This window comes from Aulonocara stuartgranti (genome assembly GCF_965226115.1).
Source record: "Aulonocara stuartgranti genome assembly, chromosome: 7".
Classification (NCBI taxonomy): domain Eukaryota; kingdom Metazoa; phylum Chordata; class Actinopteri; order Cichliformes; family Cichlidae; genus Aulonocara; species Aulonocara stuartgranti.
Genome location: NC_138945.1, coordinates 23,531,396 through 23,550,000, shown reverse-complemented (window position 1 = coordinate 23,550,000; position 18,605 = coordinate 23,531,396). Strand labels below are relative to the sequence as shown.

Below are 18,605 nucleotides of genomic sequence, written 5' to 3'. Positions count from 1 at the left end.
TGTGTGCCTCCATCTGTCAAGTAAAAGCCAGAGGATAAAGTTTCTCCCCCCACGAAAGCATGTTTTTCTTCTTTGCGTTTGGAATTTGCAAGTAAATTTGTCCATCCTGTTAGAAACAGTCATAGCTGTAGAACAGACTGATCCTTTCTCACATATTCGAGATAAGAGAGATGTGAACAGGAGGTGTGAAGTGACCAATTTTAAAAATGAGTGTATGTTGTTGTTGCTGGCAGCACAGCAAATAAGAAACCAAAAAAGAAAAAAAATGGAGAAACATGTGCAGGACACCACACCAACTGCATATCTAAAGGCCTAAAGAGAAATCGCAGATGTTCTGCTCTCCCTCCAAACAAACCACCTCTTTTCTTCTTTCTGAAGCATGAATTCCCGTCTCTCTCACTCTCTCTCACACACACACTCACTCCCGCCGTTCCTCCCCTCTCTCACTATATGTATCTCTGCCTTGTCCTTTCCCTCCCTCTTCATCTTCCCACTCTTCCCACCCCTCCTCCTCTCTTTTTCTTGCTCATGTTTTTTTTCTCCTATGATGGAATTGCTGCTTTCCACATGTGACTCACTTTTTCACCAGCCAAAGCCAGACAGGGGGAAAAAAAAAGTCAAAATGCATGAGTCTTATTGCCTCTCTGACTCTAGTAAGTCCCTCTCACTAGGTGAAACAGCATTCCTTCAGGGGCCTCTTATAACCTCCATAGGTCTCCCTCTTTCAGCGAGGTTGTTTCCTATTGAGACATGTGTCAGCCAGCGACCTAGTTCACGATTCGAGCAAAATTTGGGAGGCTAATTATTCACCCCCTCTGTTCGAGTCTCGCTTCTGAGGGCTGCTCCTAAGACAAACCGTGAAGGAATAAAGAGAAAGAGTAGGCCCTGATTGGCAACCGTACACCCACACCTTTTATTTGCCAAGGAACTAAGCGTGCTCGCAGATATTCGCCACCTTAACATCACAGAGAGCAACCCCGAATACAAGGGAGGAGAAAGGAGGGGGGAGCACAACAAAGCTCCAAGAGGAGGGTTAGCAGGAGGAGGAGAGATGGCTAGAAAAGGAGAGCGTCAGTGCATAGAGCTAATGCCAAGTAAAACTTGTTGACACAGAAAAGAGGCTACTAGGGAGTCATTTAAGATTAAAGATAGATTTAATTTCTTTTTTAAAATTATTTTATTGCTTTATTTTTCTCAAAATCAAACAGTTTTAGATGAAGTGACAGCAGATTTCCTCTGCTGTGAGCCAATAAAGTGAAGTTGAGCTTTTGCCTCTAAAAGGACACATTTCAGTACAGTCATATTATTGAATCTATGGAAAAGGCTGGTTATGATAAAAGCACGCTTTGCAATGTATGAAAAATGTAGCAGGTTACTGTTCTCGCCATGAATATCTCTCTTTGAAACCGCCCCATAAAGATCTCTTTCCACAATCACAGAAGTGACTTTTATCGACTTTCTTTCATTCACTTCCTGTCTGTTTTATTTTACCCCAGCTGAACCCTGTGGCCTTTGTCTCGTTAGTCTTTAACAACCTCCACCTTCGATTTGCCAACTTCTGGCTGCAAGTTGTAAATATCAAGGATTTTCTAAAGCTACTTTTCAGACGTGAACTCTTTTCCATTAATCTGATGGCATCTGAACATGTCGCTTTCATGCCTGAATGCACATCGTAGTCACTTTACCACAAACAGTCTCAACAGCAATCTTACTACAGTGAGTCTAACCTAGTAATATTTGTGTGTCACTCTGAACTTGGCAGAAGTTTGTTTTAAAGAAAGGCAGACACAAGATTGTGACTGTGCACATGTCTCTCTTACATTCTTTCATCTCCCTGAAGGCACGGCTGTTTTGGAGAATACCCTAAACGGCAATAACGTAAGAAAAGGGAGAGAGAAAAAACACTTTTGGCACGTGATATCCTCTTTCGGTCTTCATCTGCCCGAACTTATCTGGCAGAAAACCTCAAAGATTTACCAAAAAAGTAACATGTTTATTTTCTCCACACAGGTTAAAGTGTCAACATTTCGTCTCCTGCATTGGTTCATCAACATCACAAAGACAGCACAAAACATACAGTTTGCATTTCTTTAGTGGCCAGAAGCACACAAGCACACGCACACAAAGTCTTCCCCAAAATCGCAAAGTTGAGCTTTCCTGGCTCACTTAACCCTGCAAGTTCACACTAAAGCTTGATTTAGACTTCTGCTGGGAATCTACATCCTAACTTACGACGTAATTGGAAGCAGCTTTTAGCCCTACGCTGTAACCTTTCACGCCATTCAAGTCATCGCGGGCGGCATCGACGCAACATGTAGTTACATTTCTCCGGAGGTGCACTCCCGATTAAGGATTAAAAGGAGTTTCGGGTAATGTCGATTATGTCAGTTCTTTAATGCTGTGAAAGGTCAAGTTTACAGGATTCGCAAGTAGCGAACTTAATCCCACTTTTGAATTTTAACTGGCGTGAGTCAGTCTTCTTGCTTCCAGCTGATTTTAGAAGTCTTTCTTCCCAGTTTATTAGAAGGCCTGCTGCATCAGACAACAGCAGAAGCCACCCTTGAGCTCCTCCCAAAACAACAAACGAACAATAGCGAGAACTTCATTACGGCAAGCATGACGACAGGATCAATCGACATCTAACAGCTAATCACTCTGTGTTCCTCGCGTCAGGTAGCTGTGCTGTCTCACAATAAGCCACAGTTTAAAAACTGGTCTGTCTGCTTAAGTGTGTGGATGTCTTCTCACAACCACACAAAGGATGTGGCTTATTTAATTATCATAGCAATTAAGAAAACTCTGACCTCATTCACTATATGTCACTTGAATTACTGCCAAATCTCCAGAAGAGTGCACAAGATCGAACGAGCGCTGCAAGTTATGCTTTCAGCAGAAAAAGTATATAAATATATACACCATTTCAAGGGGGTTTAACAAAACCTATGTGGAAAGAAAGCTGCACTTTGAAGCCCACATTATCAGGTCGGAAGCACACTCTCTGCTATGCGCACTGGCACCTGTTTTCTGCGACAGCATTCAACATTCATCCAGGGAGGACTGGTTCATCGTGTTTGCACACAGCTCTTAAAAAATGTTGCTGTGTATGCAGGGATCACTTCGGCACATTGCTGAGCAGGGAGAGCATTGTCGCGAGCTCTTCACTCCTCCTCACTTCTTTATTTTCCACTATACGTTATCATTATGATGATATGGGGAACAATGGCTCGGCTAAAACAATATGCAAAGAGAAGAGACGGGAGAGCAGAGGAGAAAGAAAAGATTATATCTGCTCAATCTTTAGATTTTATATACAGTAATAGATCTGAGTGCCATTGGAGCATAAGGTTATGTATTCAGCTGCTCGCTGCCGTCATTAAAATGATCAGGTGGTCACAGCTCAAGCTAAAAAGTGTAGAGGCAGCACTTTAGGATCACCACCTTGAATCCTGGCTGCAATAATCAGAGAGGTGAAACAGATTCCAGTCGGCTAACAACTGCTGCCGAGTTGCACTTCAGCAAAACGCTTAATCTGTCACTGATTCGAAGAGGGTCCTTAGCCGACCGGCTACATTCTGCAGGACACAATAGTGCTATTAGGTATATGATGCAAATATCTGTCTCTGTGTTGGAATGGTGCCGCATCTACTCTGAACAACCTCAAAAAACAACACATAATGAAACTACTTGACAGGACACTTTAAACACAGCAGTACTTCCTATTTAATCCATGCAAAATCTTTCAAATGTTTAAAACACACACACACCCAGAGTGGTGCAGCGCAATAAGTTTGCAAGTTCTCATTTTATCAGCGTGGGCTTCCTCCCACAGTTCAAAGACATGCTTGTTCGGTTAATTGGCGATTCTAAATTTGCCTTAGGTGTGGATATGAGCGTGTGTTGTTGTGTCTCTGTGCAGGGTGTACCTAAAGTCAGCTGGGATAGACTCCAGCTCCCCTCACCTTGCGACTCTGAAAAGCAGTTAATAAAAGCTATTCATCACACATTCTTCAGCTGATGAACAACAATTCAGAAAGAATTTTTCCTAAATTGTCAGTATTTCTTTAATGAGACGGCTTTTATGTTTAGCCGAAGAGACTGAAACTGTGCAAATACCTGCTCTGAACTAATTAAGTTATCTTATGTAGTTCCAGCAGACAGTAATCGAGTTTGCACATTAAAGAAAAATTGTAACTTTGAAGTTCACACTTGCTGTCTCTTTATTCTTCTCTAATGCAGAGAAATAACAAGTACAAATGTTAGAAATGAGGCAGAACCAGGAACTGTCAAAGTCCATCACTTTTAAAAGACGTGAGCAGTGACAGTTGGAACAAACAAAGCATGTATCTCAGTTAAGGATGACATTTGTTCCATTACCAGTCACCTCATTGTTATTTCAGGTGGGATACTGGTGGAAAAAGCATGCTCTAGTTCATGCTATAGTCAATTTTGAGGTTTTGGGCTACTCTATTCTGAGACGTCTGTTGGATGTTTGTGTAAATTGGAGCATATCTGCATGTTTAAAGACGGCATTTCAGAAAACTTGATGAAGTATGTGGGGAGGTTTTATGATGATTCTTGTTGCTTGCATGTTATTCTGTTCCAATCAAAACCTAGAGAGGTTTCACAGTACATAGCTTTAAAGACTGTTATATCCAGTTTTATTACTATCAATATTTATAGAACATATGGCGTAAAATCGATTTTTCTGAATTTATTCAGTATTTTTAGATTCATGACGGTGATGAAAAGATATTAAAAACCACTGACTCCGATATGTTAACAAACCAAGAACAAGAATCTATCTGGTTTTTTATCCAGCGTTCAGGAAAAGTGAGCACAGCAGTGCATATTTGGATAAATAATACGCATCATTTGCACATTAAAACATAATATCGCAGAAAACTAATCATAAATTTTTTTTTTTTCTTATTTTATTATATTGTGCCCCGTTCACCTGCAGTGTCTCCCCGTTGAATTCCTCCAATAAAATTATGAGCTTGCTCCATGTGTAAAATGCAAATCCAGGACTGTCAGGCAGAGCTGCGAAATAACCTGGAAATTGTGTATGTATGGCACTCTAATAACTGTGCATTCCTGCCGGCAGCTCCATAACAGTAATAACCTAAATCTAACCTGTATTTCTAAAGCAGGTGGCAAGTGGTGAGGAGGGTTTGTCTCCACAGGCCAGATTATGAGTTCACAGCCAGACGTGGACAGATAGAGGCAGAGGTTAGCCCTCCTCCCTGCTCTCTTCTACGACACACACACACACATTTTGGCAACCGTTTTTTCACAGGACAATTACCTTGCGACCTCTGCCAGCCCACACACGCACATACACACTTGTCCAATTACGGACAGAGTAAAGGAATGATAACAGTCACAGTCAAGCAATACACACACACATAACCTGTCATGATGCGTATACACACTCCACAACCCCTCCAGCGCCACAAAATATGGCACTCTCTTTCTGAAGGGCACAGCAGCACCCAGCTGCAGCATTCAAACACACGAGACTATCAGACTCCCCGTACACATTTGGCACAGATTTCCCCGTTTCACCTTGTTTAAACCAACTGCCTGCAGTAATGTCCGATTCACACACACTCACACTCTTCTTCTCTCTTTTAATTTCATTAAGTCTGATTATTTTCTCATAAGCATTTCTACTCTAATCCACTTGTTGGGTCGCACATCTTTGTAGCAGCAGCCAAACACTGAACTGATAATGGATATGCACAATTGAGGGTGTTTTTAAAATTCACTCCTGCTGTGGCTCACACATTCACTGGTACTGCAAAAATATGCTGAATGATGCTGATGACATTTGGATGTAAGATAAGGTATATGGAGTATATGGTGTATAATTATCTCTCTGCCGCCTTGTTTTTCTTTGCTCTTTCGTTTGTGGTCTCTTAAGATCGTTTCTGAATAAACATGTACATAATTTCCTTGAGACAGTGCGGTGTTAAGTGTTAAGACAGTGTTAAGACGCCCGTCTCTGGAACAACATTCACCCCAAGCTAGGATTGATTCCAGTCAGAGTCTTTTTCTGCTGGATCCCTCCCACCCCTCCACCCTCGACTCCTACTTTGTATTCCCCTCAGCTTTACTACAGTTTCAAGAAAGAAAAGGAAAATTCAGGGTGCTGGAAGTCGTCCTCTTAGTTAAAGCTTAAACAACAACATATAGATTTTCAAGTGTGAATTTCCAGCAGGAGCCTTGACGCCAGGGAAATGCAAATATCATAAATTTGCCTGATTGGGATGCACGTCATAAATATTTCAGCAGCCTCAGATGAAATTATTCCGATCATACAGCATAGATTAAATTGCAAACACCTGCTACACACGCTTAAGTGAATATCCCTCTAACTCTTCCTCCTGCAATCACCTTGACCACATGCTGTTTTGGTGGCACACCGGAGCACCGCCTATGGTGTTATCAAAGTCATCAGCCTTTCGTTTTCCGCTGCAGAGTGTCCTAACTAGATAACGCTCCACCCACACACCCTCTTCAGCAAATCCATAATCAATCCCATTATAGGTTTCTTTGTCCGGTTGTTAACCGAACACATTTGTGGGCTGATAAAGCAAACTGACATTTTCATTTTAGTGATCAAGCTGCTGCTTTTATACGGAATAATTTGTGACCGCAGCGGCAGAATAATTTGAAATTCATAAGCCCACTGTTAGGGTTCCAAGGTTCAGTGGCTTTACAGCACATGTAACACTTGTTACCAAGTCTTTTTATAATATACATATATATATATATATATATACATATATATATATATGAAAGCCATGTTTGATATTTTTATGTGTTTGTGCCAGGAGAATGGAAAAACCATGAAAATATCTCTCTATGAAAGAAAAGAGATCCTAACCATCACATCTGCACTTTCTTTGAGACTGAACAGACCTTCTTTTTTTTATGCTCTAAAACATAATCGGCAGTGAAACAACGTAATTTAGGAGGTTTAATAAAAACTGGGCCATTACGCAGATACAAAGATGTGACTCAGATGCAAGTTTTTTTTAAGTCGCAGTGGAGGAGAGGTAATGACTCATCCTCATCCAACTACTGTGGGAAAGTCATTCCACCACAGGAAAGGAAGGAGACTGCAAGGCCACTGCAGGGAAAGGGATAAATAATTAGACAATTGCACCAGAGCAGAAAGCGAGGTGTCTAGGTCACGACCTGAAAGTACAAGTTTTGTTTTTAAAGTCAGTATGTATAGCCACGGCCATAAATAGACACAAAGGACAATTCTGACAGCAGCTGTATGGATGAAAAGAAGGAAAAGGTTAGCAGGATGCAGGAGTGGATACAGTGCGATTTGGGAGCTGTGGCAGGCCGAGATGATTGCTGTGATTTGGGTTAGGCAGGAAGGAAGGCATGAATGTGGTGAGGCTGAGAAAAAAAGTGTCATCATTATTGACTGTACTGAAAAGATGGTTGTACACACTCGGTCTTCACCACTTTTTTTTTCAATCAAGTCTTTTCGACCACAAAGCAGTCATACCAACCCTGCTTTATTGTCTGAGTAATTCTAAATGTGGCATTATATACATTACATAATTCTTAAAACTAATGACAGAAACCAAAGACCAGGTAACCCAAAGGGTCGTTTTCACATAGAAACTTATAGAATCCAACAGTCTGGCAACCTTCAGATAGGATGCACTTCCGTATCGTTTATACATAGTTTATGATTAAATATCCCGTCAGCAAATATTGCTTCATCATAGCTGACTGCATCTCAAAAGGCAATATTTAGTGGTAAGAATGAACAGTTCTCTTTGATGGAGGAAAAATGACTAAATGCATTTACCATAGTTCCTGTCTTCTTATGGGAGCATAAGAAGACAGGAAGTGCCATTCGTCATATCTCACGTGAATGTTTAAACTTTTCACTTGTTAGGTTTACACTTTAAAAATGAACCAATCACAATGGACACTGAACAGTGACGTTGAAGGGTAGCCTATGTGTTATAAAGTGACACCAAAGGGAAGTGACCAAGCGTCAGCATGTGATGCACTGGGAATGAGACTAGGCCCTCCTTGTTCAAAGAAGTCTAACAGGAATGGCAGGAGGCCCACTAGTGAACCCTGGGGAACGCCTCCATGTAAAAAACATGTACCATTGGACCAGAATACAATATAGTCTTCTTTCAGCTGTGCTACAGTAGATCATCTGTCTCCATTTCATCCTATCCCTAGAATCCTCCTCTCTTCGTGTCCTCCTTCACTACATCTATGTCCTTCTCTCTCATTCCCTCCTAACACGCCTTCCCTCTCTTCTCTTCCTTTGTATTTGGCCAACAGAAGCATAGTTTCCACCGGCATCCTGTCAGCCAACTGGAGGCAATCATTGTTAACCCTGGGCCCCATGGTGGGGCCACAAGCCAGTATACTCCTAGTGCCAATCCCAAACCTGGATAAATGGAGAAGGTTGCATTGGAAGGGGCATCTGGAGTAAAAGCTTAGCCTAGTTGAACGTACAGATCATCAATAAATAATAATAATAAAGCAAGTGATTAAAAAGTCTGGGGAGTTATAAGAAAATGAAACCCAGGAATTCACTGTTAATATTTCCAAGACGTGTGACTCCTTGTGGAAGATAGAGCTCTGAAAAGCAATCCCACTAGTCTGAATCTTTCATACAGATTTATACTGACTATTTAATCATGAGAAAAACTTATTCCTAAAAAGCTTTTCACCCCGGCCTCTTGTGCTCTTGCTTTGACTCCTTCAAATCAAAACAAAACAAAACAAAACAGTAAATCTGAAAGCTTTCACTCCAAAACTAGGTTATAAGAGTATAACCACCATGAAATTATCACTTTCATGTAACAGATTTACAGCAAATATGAGCAAACCAAACCGGTTCTTTGTGTTTTGCTTCAAGAGCGATAAATCACCTCTTTAGTTTAAAGACCACATGGGGTATTAAGTTTAAGATATTATTTGATGTACTGTCTTGGTTTGGCTGAGTAATTACCGTAGTAATTACAGTGGACACAATTTTGACACATTTTTAGCCGTGCATCCTTCAGAACTGAAACATTTTAACCAGCGCTTCTATGCAGAGCAGCTCTTTACAGGTCTATGAGCCATCACCCTCACACTCTCACTCACACACACAAGAGTGGCTCGAATCATCTGTTTGACACTTGTGATTACATGTGTGAACGTGTGACTTAAAACCCACCTACTGACTGCCAGATATTTTAACCATTTGAACTGATCTTTTCTCACTGTGGCTGTGTAGTGACATGTTGGCTCTCTGTCATGACTTACAGGGACATTTCAAGGGAATAGAGCCATCGTTAATGTCGAAGATTTTTCTTCCCTCGTCTGGCATATCAAAGGTGGGGAAAAAAGACCAACAGAACCAGACAGTAAAATGCATTACCTCGTTCTTGCATTATGACACTTTGACTAATGTGTTGTGGTTTCATTCAAACCAGTTCTGTCCCTAATCATCTCAAGGTATATTCAAAACACCAAGTGCTGTTGCCTCACAGCATGTGTCTTCTGGTTCCCTGAAATGTAAGTTACACCAAAGAAACATCCACACCAGGTAGTTGATGCTGCTTCATGAAAGCTTCCTGGTTAATTCTGTTTAACCAGGAAGCTTCTCTGGTGCTATTTACAATTACGAGCAATTGTTAACGAGTAATTTATGCAACAATTCTTTCAAAGATGCGACCGCACTTTCAGCGTTTGTAATAAATTATTTCATCACCGCCGTGTCCCGCAAACAGACAAAAAAGAGAAGTGTGTGTTTGTTTGTAGCTGCTGTAAAGAGACAGTGCCACACACACACACACACACACACACACACACACACACACACACACACACACACACACACACACACATGCACACAGGCTTCTTTGTGGCTCTGTATGAGTATGTAAATCTCTTTGGTAGGTGTTGCTTCTGCTGGATGATCATAAGGTCCAGATTGTGTATTCAGCCACCACTTTGACCATTATGCATGTTTAAGTATGTGCATATGTGTGTGTGCGTGTGTACACGACAGCCTGTGTGTTTGTGTGTATGTGTGTCACTTTCTCTTTGGCTGTGCTGGCAACACGCTGATGACTCAGCCCATTCAGCACACTAATCCTGTTTCCTCACAAACTGTACTCAGCCCACACTGGGTTTTATTATGCTGTATACATTATGGGCCAATGCCGTCTGATTTTAGGACAGCAAGTCACCATGAGTTGAACATGATGCTTTAATGCCTGTCATTTAACCAAAGGCAATACCACAGAGTGCTGCAGTATAGTGAGGAAGTAGAAAAAGATGCAAGGCTGGATCTAACAGTAAGCTGCACATGCTGCTGGGAGTAACTCAAAGCCGCAATTAATTAAGACTAAACAGCAGGTGAAAATATCCATCACTTTGAATAGTCGGAAGCCCATATCGATATATTTTGGAATTGGGTTACTTTGTGAATATTTAAACAAATGAGCTCAGGGGAGTCGGCTAAACCTGTCCTGTTACCTTAGATCACCAGAACATTAAAAATATTAAAAACAGCTACTTGGTGCCAGCCAGTGCCTATCAGGACAGCCAGAGGAGATGTCTGTCCTGTATCACAATGAGTTTGTAGAGTTGTCCAGCAGTGGGTTAGAAAATTTAAGTGTGAAAAGCACTTAAATCAATTCTACTTACGTCGAACATAAACATTACAGTGTTTGCTTAGACAACAAATGACCAAATATAATTCCATCTATTTTTCAACCCTTTAAGCCTAATGTATATATACATCGGTTTTTGAGACTTCTACCTCATCACTGTGATTTTTACCCCCAAAACTAACAAAATTAATTGCACAACACATTTTTAAGCAGTAAATTACAAAAAAAGCTAGACGTAGTAAATATGATACAAATTAGAACCAACATTATTGATATTATTTTTATTATTTATATATTTTTTTTTATTTTATCAGATGGGTCAAGAAACACTATTTTCAATTAATTTAATTAGCCAATTAATTCATGGTTCAGGCTTTAAAGGGTTAAGGTTGTCTTAGGTAGTCCTAAAAAAAGAAAAAAAGAAAAAAGAAAAGAAAAGATTTTTAGGCTTTTTGAGGTAGTGCTGTACTTCTGGTGACTTGGCTCCACAAGTAAGACAGGCTGCCACTGTTTTTGGCTAGCTGACATTAGGCTTTTCTTAGCCTCAATCTGGGACTTTACAAGAAATACAATCACTTTTAGACACAAATAAATTTGTTATCCAGTTAAATTAATAACACTTATTATAATGTTACAGACGGGCTGGGCTCCTACCTTAAAGTTATCATTTTATTTATAGTCATTAGCCTTTAGCCGCTACCTCATTGATAGCACACCAGACAGCTTAGGGCTCTTTCACATTGAAAGCAGCATGCACGACACCAAAATTTGTGTTCAAGTAGCCACTACGCGTTACTTGTACTACGTTGTTTTGTGGCCACTCATGGTCTACACACGTAGTGTATGGATAACTAAACATGTTTGATCTGGCAAAGCGCTTGTGCCTGATGCAACCTTCCCAATACCAACACCACCACTGGGAGTAAACGAGCTTGTTACCACCTGATGCAGCTTTCAGGTAACTGCTAATAGTTAAATGGCTAACACTGACGTATGCACAGGCCAGGTTAATATTTATAATACCTCTTCAGTACTTCAATGTTGCTGAAACTGAAGCTTCATTGACCTTTCCAAGTGTTGCTTAGTGTTTTAAAGGTCAAAGTTCAACTGCTAGTGATGAGACAAAGACGGTAACATTGATATTGACCCATATGGAAAAGATATATATAAATCTTATAAAGTTTGTATCTGTCTTGTGTGAAACTTGTATGAAAAGCATACAAGAGTGAAAACAGATATAAGATCCCTTGAAAAATTATATAAATGAAACTTGTATGTTTTGGATGCTTACTAAAACAATATATGAAAGTAATTAGAAAGTGGCCTCTTTCATGAGTAAATCATATAAGTTTTTACTATTTCTTTTCCATATGGGGATGCTGCTGTAAACAAGTTTCTAATCGAACAGTAACTTTTAGTTTTGACAACGAGTGAGTAAGGATGCAAATGATATGTTACTTTTTTTTTTTAAAGCAAAAGATAACAATAAGGGTAAAATCCAATCACTGTACAATTCTGTTTCCCTAAATTATGTTTAATTACTTGACAGTGACTTTCAGGAACGTTTCACCTCAAGAAAGACAATCTACTTTCTTCTAAATTCTTCTAACACCTACCAGCATGGGTACATTACACGCAACATGCTTTAACAAGATGACTTTCCCAAGATGATGCATTTGTTTAAATGATCTAAGAGTCCTAGCTCCTTGCCTGTTTTTACACGCCTACAGTTTAGTTCAGCTATAAAACTCTACAGTCAGTCTCTTTTTAAGCTGATGCGTAAGGGATGTTAAGCATCATTGTCTTCTTAACTATTACAAGTCTGATATAGCTTCTGAAAATTTGAAGGATGACAACCTCTTTTCATTTCATTTCATTTCATTTATTTGTTCATTTTCAGGCACAACAAATACCTATATTGAACATAAAATGCACAAAACAAAAAACAAAAATTGCCTGAAAAAGGAGTGGGACGAAGAAAACTTATTAAATCCCACCCCTATACTCACTCATCAACAAAAAAAAAAAACTTCCCGCAGTTACGCCCATCATTGCATACAGACCCATCAACAGCCCCGGGCACATACAAGCATCTAAACGGCAGCTCGCAAACAACAATTAGAGCCTTCATAACTGAATACAGAATATATAAATTATAAATTGCATTACCACAGGTAACAGGCAGTAATAACTACAAGTAACAAACACACATACATATACATACATATATATCTACACACACATGTACATATATGTACATACATACGCACACTTTATTTTTTTTTTTTTTGGAATCCATACCAGCAATGGTAAGAGAACAGACATTACAGAGCACACTAAAACCCATCATTGAGTATACTGTGACCAGACCAACTGTTTGTAGAGAAATTTAAATCTATGAATATTTTTGCATTGTTTCAATTGTAAACTCAGACTGTTCCAGATTTTCACACCACATACAGACACACAAAAACCTTTATGGGTTGTTCGAGTTCTGGGTAATTTGAATTCTCCAAAGCCTCTCACATTATAAACCTTTTCTCGAATTTCAAATCTAGTTTGTAAATTTGCCGGTAAAAGTTTAGTAAAAGCTTTATACAAAATTATGGATGTATTGTAATTAACCAGATCCTGGAATTTAAGTAACTTTGCCTGAAGAAAGAATTTGTGAGTATGATCTAGATAACCAGCCTTGTGAATAATACGCAGTGCTCGTTTCTGTACTGTGACTAATGGATTAGTTGTATTTTTATATGTGTTTCCCCACACTTCCACACAATATGTAAGATATGGAAGAACCAGAGTACAGTACAGAGTACGAAGTGCATCTTTATCAAGGTATGGTTTCACTTTGTTCAAAACTGCGAGGCTTCTGGAAATTTTGGTTTTTATGTGTCTGACGTGGGGTTTCCATGAAATTTTGTTATCAATTACGACTCCCAAAAATTTGTTTTCACTCACATTATCAATTGGTACACCTTCAATGATAATTGGTAATTCTACATTATATTTAAAATTACCAAAAAACATTGCTTTAGTTTTATTTATATTTAATGATAATTTATTTATGTCCATCCATTTTTTTATTAATTTTAGCTCCCTGTTTACGGTCATTACAAGATCAGTATAATCATCGCTACTGAAAAATATGTTGGTGTCATCTGCGAACAGTATGAGTTTAAGTACTTGAGAAACATCAAAAATATCATTTATGTATACATTGAAAAGTTTTGGTCCCAACACTGACCCTTGGGGAACACCACATGTAATACCAAGTTTCTCTGAGTGGTAATTCCCTATGCTAACATATTGTTCCCGACCCGTTAGGTAACTTTTTAACCAGTTACCAGCTTTCCCTCGAATACCATATCTTTCCAATTTATCCAATAATATTGAGTGATTGATTGTGTCGAAGGCCTTTTTGAGATCAACAAAAATACCAACTGCATATTTATTTTTATCCAGTGTATCAGTAATTTCTTCTACTGCCTCAATTATCGCCATTGAAGTGGTTCTTTGCGTTCTGAAACCATACTGACCAACATTTATTATTTGATGTTTTTCAAGGAATTTTTCTAATCTTGAATTAAAAAGTTTTTCTAGAATTTTTGAGAATTGAGGCAGTAGAGAAATAGGCCTATAATTGGTAAAACTGTGTTTGTCATTACTTTTATATAGTGGTATTACTTTCGCAATTTTCATTTTTTTTGGAAAACAACCAGGCTGAAATGATAAATTACAGATATATGTTAAGGGACTAGCAATATTCAGAATAACCTGTTTAACTACAGACATATTTATGTCATGATAATCCATTGAAGACTTACTTTTACATTTTAATGTGATATTTATTACTTCTTGCTCATTTGTAGCTGAGAGGAACAGTGAAAAGGGATTTGATTTTATATTACTGATATTTTCATTTTTATGACACGGGATGTCTGCTGCTAGTTCAGGGCCAACATTTATGAAGAATTTATTGAACCCATCGACAATATTACTCATGTTGTGATTTTCACCATTTGCATCAGTAAAATATTCAGGATATGATGTTCCAGAAGATCCTTGTTTAATTAAGTTGTTTAACACATCCCAAGTTCCTTTTATATTGTTTTTATTTTCATATAATCTTCTTCTATAATAAAGTTGTTTGCTCGTTCTTATAATATCAGTCAATTTATTTCTATATGCTTTATATCTTTGTTCCACTTCTTTTGTTTTTACTTTGATGAACTGTTTATACAGATTGTTTTTCTTTTTGCAAGCATTAATAATTCCTTTTGTGAGCCAAGGACTTTTTATCTTTTTTTTCTTTGTCATGTGTTCGTTTACAGGACAATGTTTATTGTACCACATAGTAAAAATATCTAGGAAATTATCATAAGCCTTGTCCACATCTGACTCTTCATACACCGAATTCCAATCTTGTTGTGCTAAATCGAAATTGAAGGCATGAATTGCTTCTTCATTTATTGTTCGCTTTGCTATCATGATCTTGGTATCTATTTTTTTTAAATCACAGTCACACAAAGTAAAAACTGGTAAGTGGTCAGTTATATCACAGACAAGCAGGCCACTATTAATTTGGAAATCCATGACATTAGTAAAAATATTGTCAATAATAGTGTCGCTATGAGAAGTTATTCTGCTTGGCTTTGTTATTGTTGGATATAGTGATAAGCTGTACATCGTGTCAGTAAAGTCACACTTTGAGTGGAGCAGCCAGCTAATATAAAAACATGTCAGAGCACACTGCTTTAATATCTGCTGTATGACTCAAAACATAAATACTCTAAATAGCTCTAGCTGTTCCATCAAATGTGTATGAATCAGTCTTCTTTTTTCTTTTTTTTAATGAATTCTTGGATTTTAAATTTTGTTATATGAATCTGGAAATCATGTCCATTTGGTAGTAAATCCATTAAAAAAACATTTTAAAAAAGAGTTTAGATTTTCTTTTCTTATCCATTCGTCCCCTTGTTCCAGATGGGAGTAAGTACGGAATGGCCACAATCTTTGTAGACTATAATGGATTAATCCCAGTGGCTCTAATTATCCCCTCACTTTTCCATTAACACCAAAATAAGTATGACATACATGGTACCCTGGAGATTCAACGTAATAACTTTTATCCCCTATTTTTATAACTGTTCTTTTCAACTGTAGTGAACTTTTGTTTAATACTTTGGTTTACGACTAAACAGCTGCAGCACTAGTGACATTTCCACCAGCCCATATTGTTATTTGCATCTAGTTTGCATTAGCAGTAATGCAAACTAACTGCTCAAGTACAAAGGTAGGCATACCAGCTTAAGGTTCGTTCAACAGTGTGTTGAATATATGAAGGTGTAAGGCTTTTAATGGGGTAAAAATGAAACTTTTTTTTTAGACTGGCTCGGTCAACTAAGAAGGAAAGCAAGGCGAGCAATGTGATGTGAGAAATCACATGACTTTCGCATGTGACAAAAGTGAGGACAGAAGTCAGAGCAGTGAGTAAGCAAGGCAGAGAAAGAGGCGCAGAAAAGGGAGCAAGCTAAGATCAAGCTTTTCCACTATGAACAGATATGCAGGTGCGCAGCTTTTTTAAGACTCCTTAAAACACTGATATCCCCTGTGTGTGTGTTACAACTGATTCTAATTCGGAAGAAATCCAGCTTCACTTTAATTAACAATTATCAACCACTTCTTACACCCCAAGTGCTATTTTCAATGCTTAATAGGAATTATACATAGGAGACCTGTGAGATTTTACAAATAAGAAGTGTTATCATCATAAGTGTATGCTTGATGTGTGTGTGAGTATGTGTAGGCTACATTTGTTGTGCGTAGAAAGAGATCCCACAGCACTAACATCGCTCCGAAATTGGCCTCTATAAGATAAAGAAGTGGAAGTACTGAAAGTCAAAGACATAATCCAGCAGATTCTTACTTCATAGACTGAGACTACCTGAAACCCGCTCACTTGGACTTCAGTTAAACAAACAACATTGCGAGATCAACCCCTGTAACACAAGGCACTGCTAAATCAAACGGCATATACAGCAAGACATAAAAGTGACTATAATAAGAAATAGATATATCAATAGCTCAATGAATGCATCATTTTTCAGTTTCAGTTGTGTGACGCTGTCGTTGTGTTTCAGCACCTTATCAATATAAAAGAATGAAATATTTATAGTTTCAGGATTCAGTTAATCACTATGAGAAGAGTGTATAGAGTACAACAGGCTGATGCACAATTAAAGCTATTAACAGGCCATTTGTGAACATAAACAGCCGGCCAACATTGTCACCAAAGCAAGCCTTGCCACTTGGCAGCCATCTCTAAACATCTCTGGGTTCTTGTTTGGGTAGTTATGTTGAATCTAATTCAACCTGAATATTTAGAAACAAGTCTACAGTTAGAAAAAATAAGCAGAAATATCAACGTGTGACTTTTGTTGTTGATTATTACATTAACACAATTTTTTAAACAAAACAATGGATGTGTAAATGTGTAAATGATTATCTTTTTTTCTTTTTACATAACAAAGATACGATCATTAGATCAATTCGTGCCTTTAAACACATGTAATGCAGAAAAAATATATTTCAGACTTAAGAAGTAAAAATGTTTCATTACAATTATTTTTTCATTTTGTTACTTACTTTTGCAAAATAAGGTTTTGTAAAAATGTAAATATGTTGTATTTTAGTACATATAAACGTGTTTACACCGTATATAAAATATAAGAAATGTACATTTTGGTCATTTTCTTTCTACTACTCTAAAAGAAGGCCTCCCGAAATCTCAGAATATACCAGTGCATGAAATATTACCTTGACTTTCTTTTAAAGTAACATATAAAGAAAAATGTCTAGCACGTGTTAATATGCAGGATATATCTCTGCATTGAAAAATAGACAAATAGTAATAAAATTCTTAGAACAGTGACACCACTGCAACAGGAAGAAATCAATAACCATAAAATGTAATTAAAAAGGCTTAGATTGTTATCAGCTTTATTGGACCTTAGTGTGCTAGTCAAAGAGAGTTATTATCAGTGTTTTAGGCTGCCGTTAGCAGCTTGTAAATTGGTGAGGTAATGCTAAAATTTCATGCTCTACATCCTTGTTTTATGGCTTCAGGTAACTTTTTTGCTCCGAAAGCCTAAATGCTGCCACTGTTCTCACTACACTGACTCAATGTGTTTGCGTGATCGTTATCAGCTTTCATAGATCTTCTTAAATCGATGAAAAAAAATACCATTTTCACAAAGGCCAGATTATATCGGAGTTGGATGATGTGAGTAGATATAAACGTGGAGTTTGGATGCTGGCAGTTTGGATAGGGGAGGGGTAGCAATGAAAAAAAGGTGAGTTTTCTCTGTGTCAGTGATGCAAACGTAACTCAGAATATACAGCGTATCTTTCTCTCTTACACATGTTTGTGCAGAGTAAAAGGCTCTCCCCGGCAGTGGCAAAAACATCTGTCAAATACCTACTGCAGTGCCTGAAAGGCCTTTTCACGTCAAGTCAGCTTTAATAGATAACCGAAAAACGGAAATTTTCGCTATCGCTTCCACCTCTACATCCAATATTGTCTTTCCCAGCTCCCGACTCGTGTCCTGCTGAACCAAACCCAACACAATCCCTCTCCTGTTTCCCCGTCTTCCACAGGCTCGGTTGATACGTTAGACTTCCACACACGTGCACAGTGAGATAATGCAAATGTTGCTATAAATAGGGACAACAGTGCTGACAGTAGCACTCTCTCAAGTGAGATATCTCGGTGTAATTTTCACCAGCACACGCCGCCACACATAGTCACGCTGGCAAGAAAAATCTACTCGTTTGCTGCGCTTCATCATAGTGATAGTCCTGAAGCAGCATATAAACACTTGAGATGCAAAAGCAAACACAGATATGAGCTATAAGGGGCTCAAAAATAGGACTGCTCCACAC

At 38.3% G+C, this 18,605-nt stretch overlaps 1 protein-coding gene across 4 annotated transcripts in view; it reads right to left on the bottom strand.

Annotated features, from left to right (window-relative positions):
• The window catches only part of LOC309711023 (mediator of RNA polymerase II transcription subunit 13-like), an 89,088-nt gene that overhangs the window by 50,294 nt on the left and 20,189 nt on the right, over window positions 1-18,605 (bottom strand). The gene's annotated exons all lie outside the window — the stretch shown is intronic.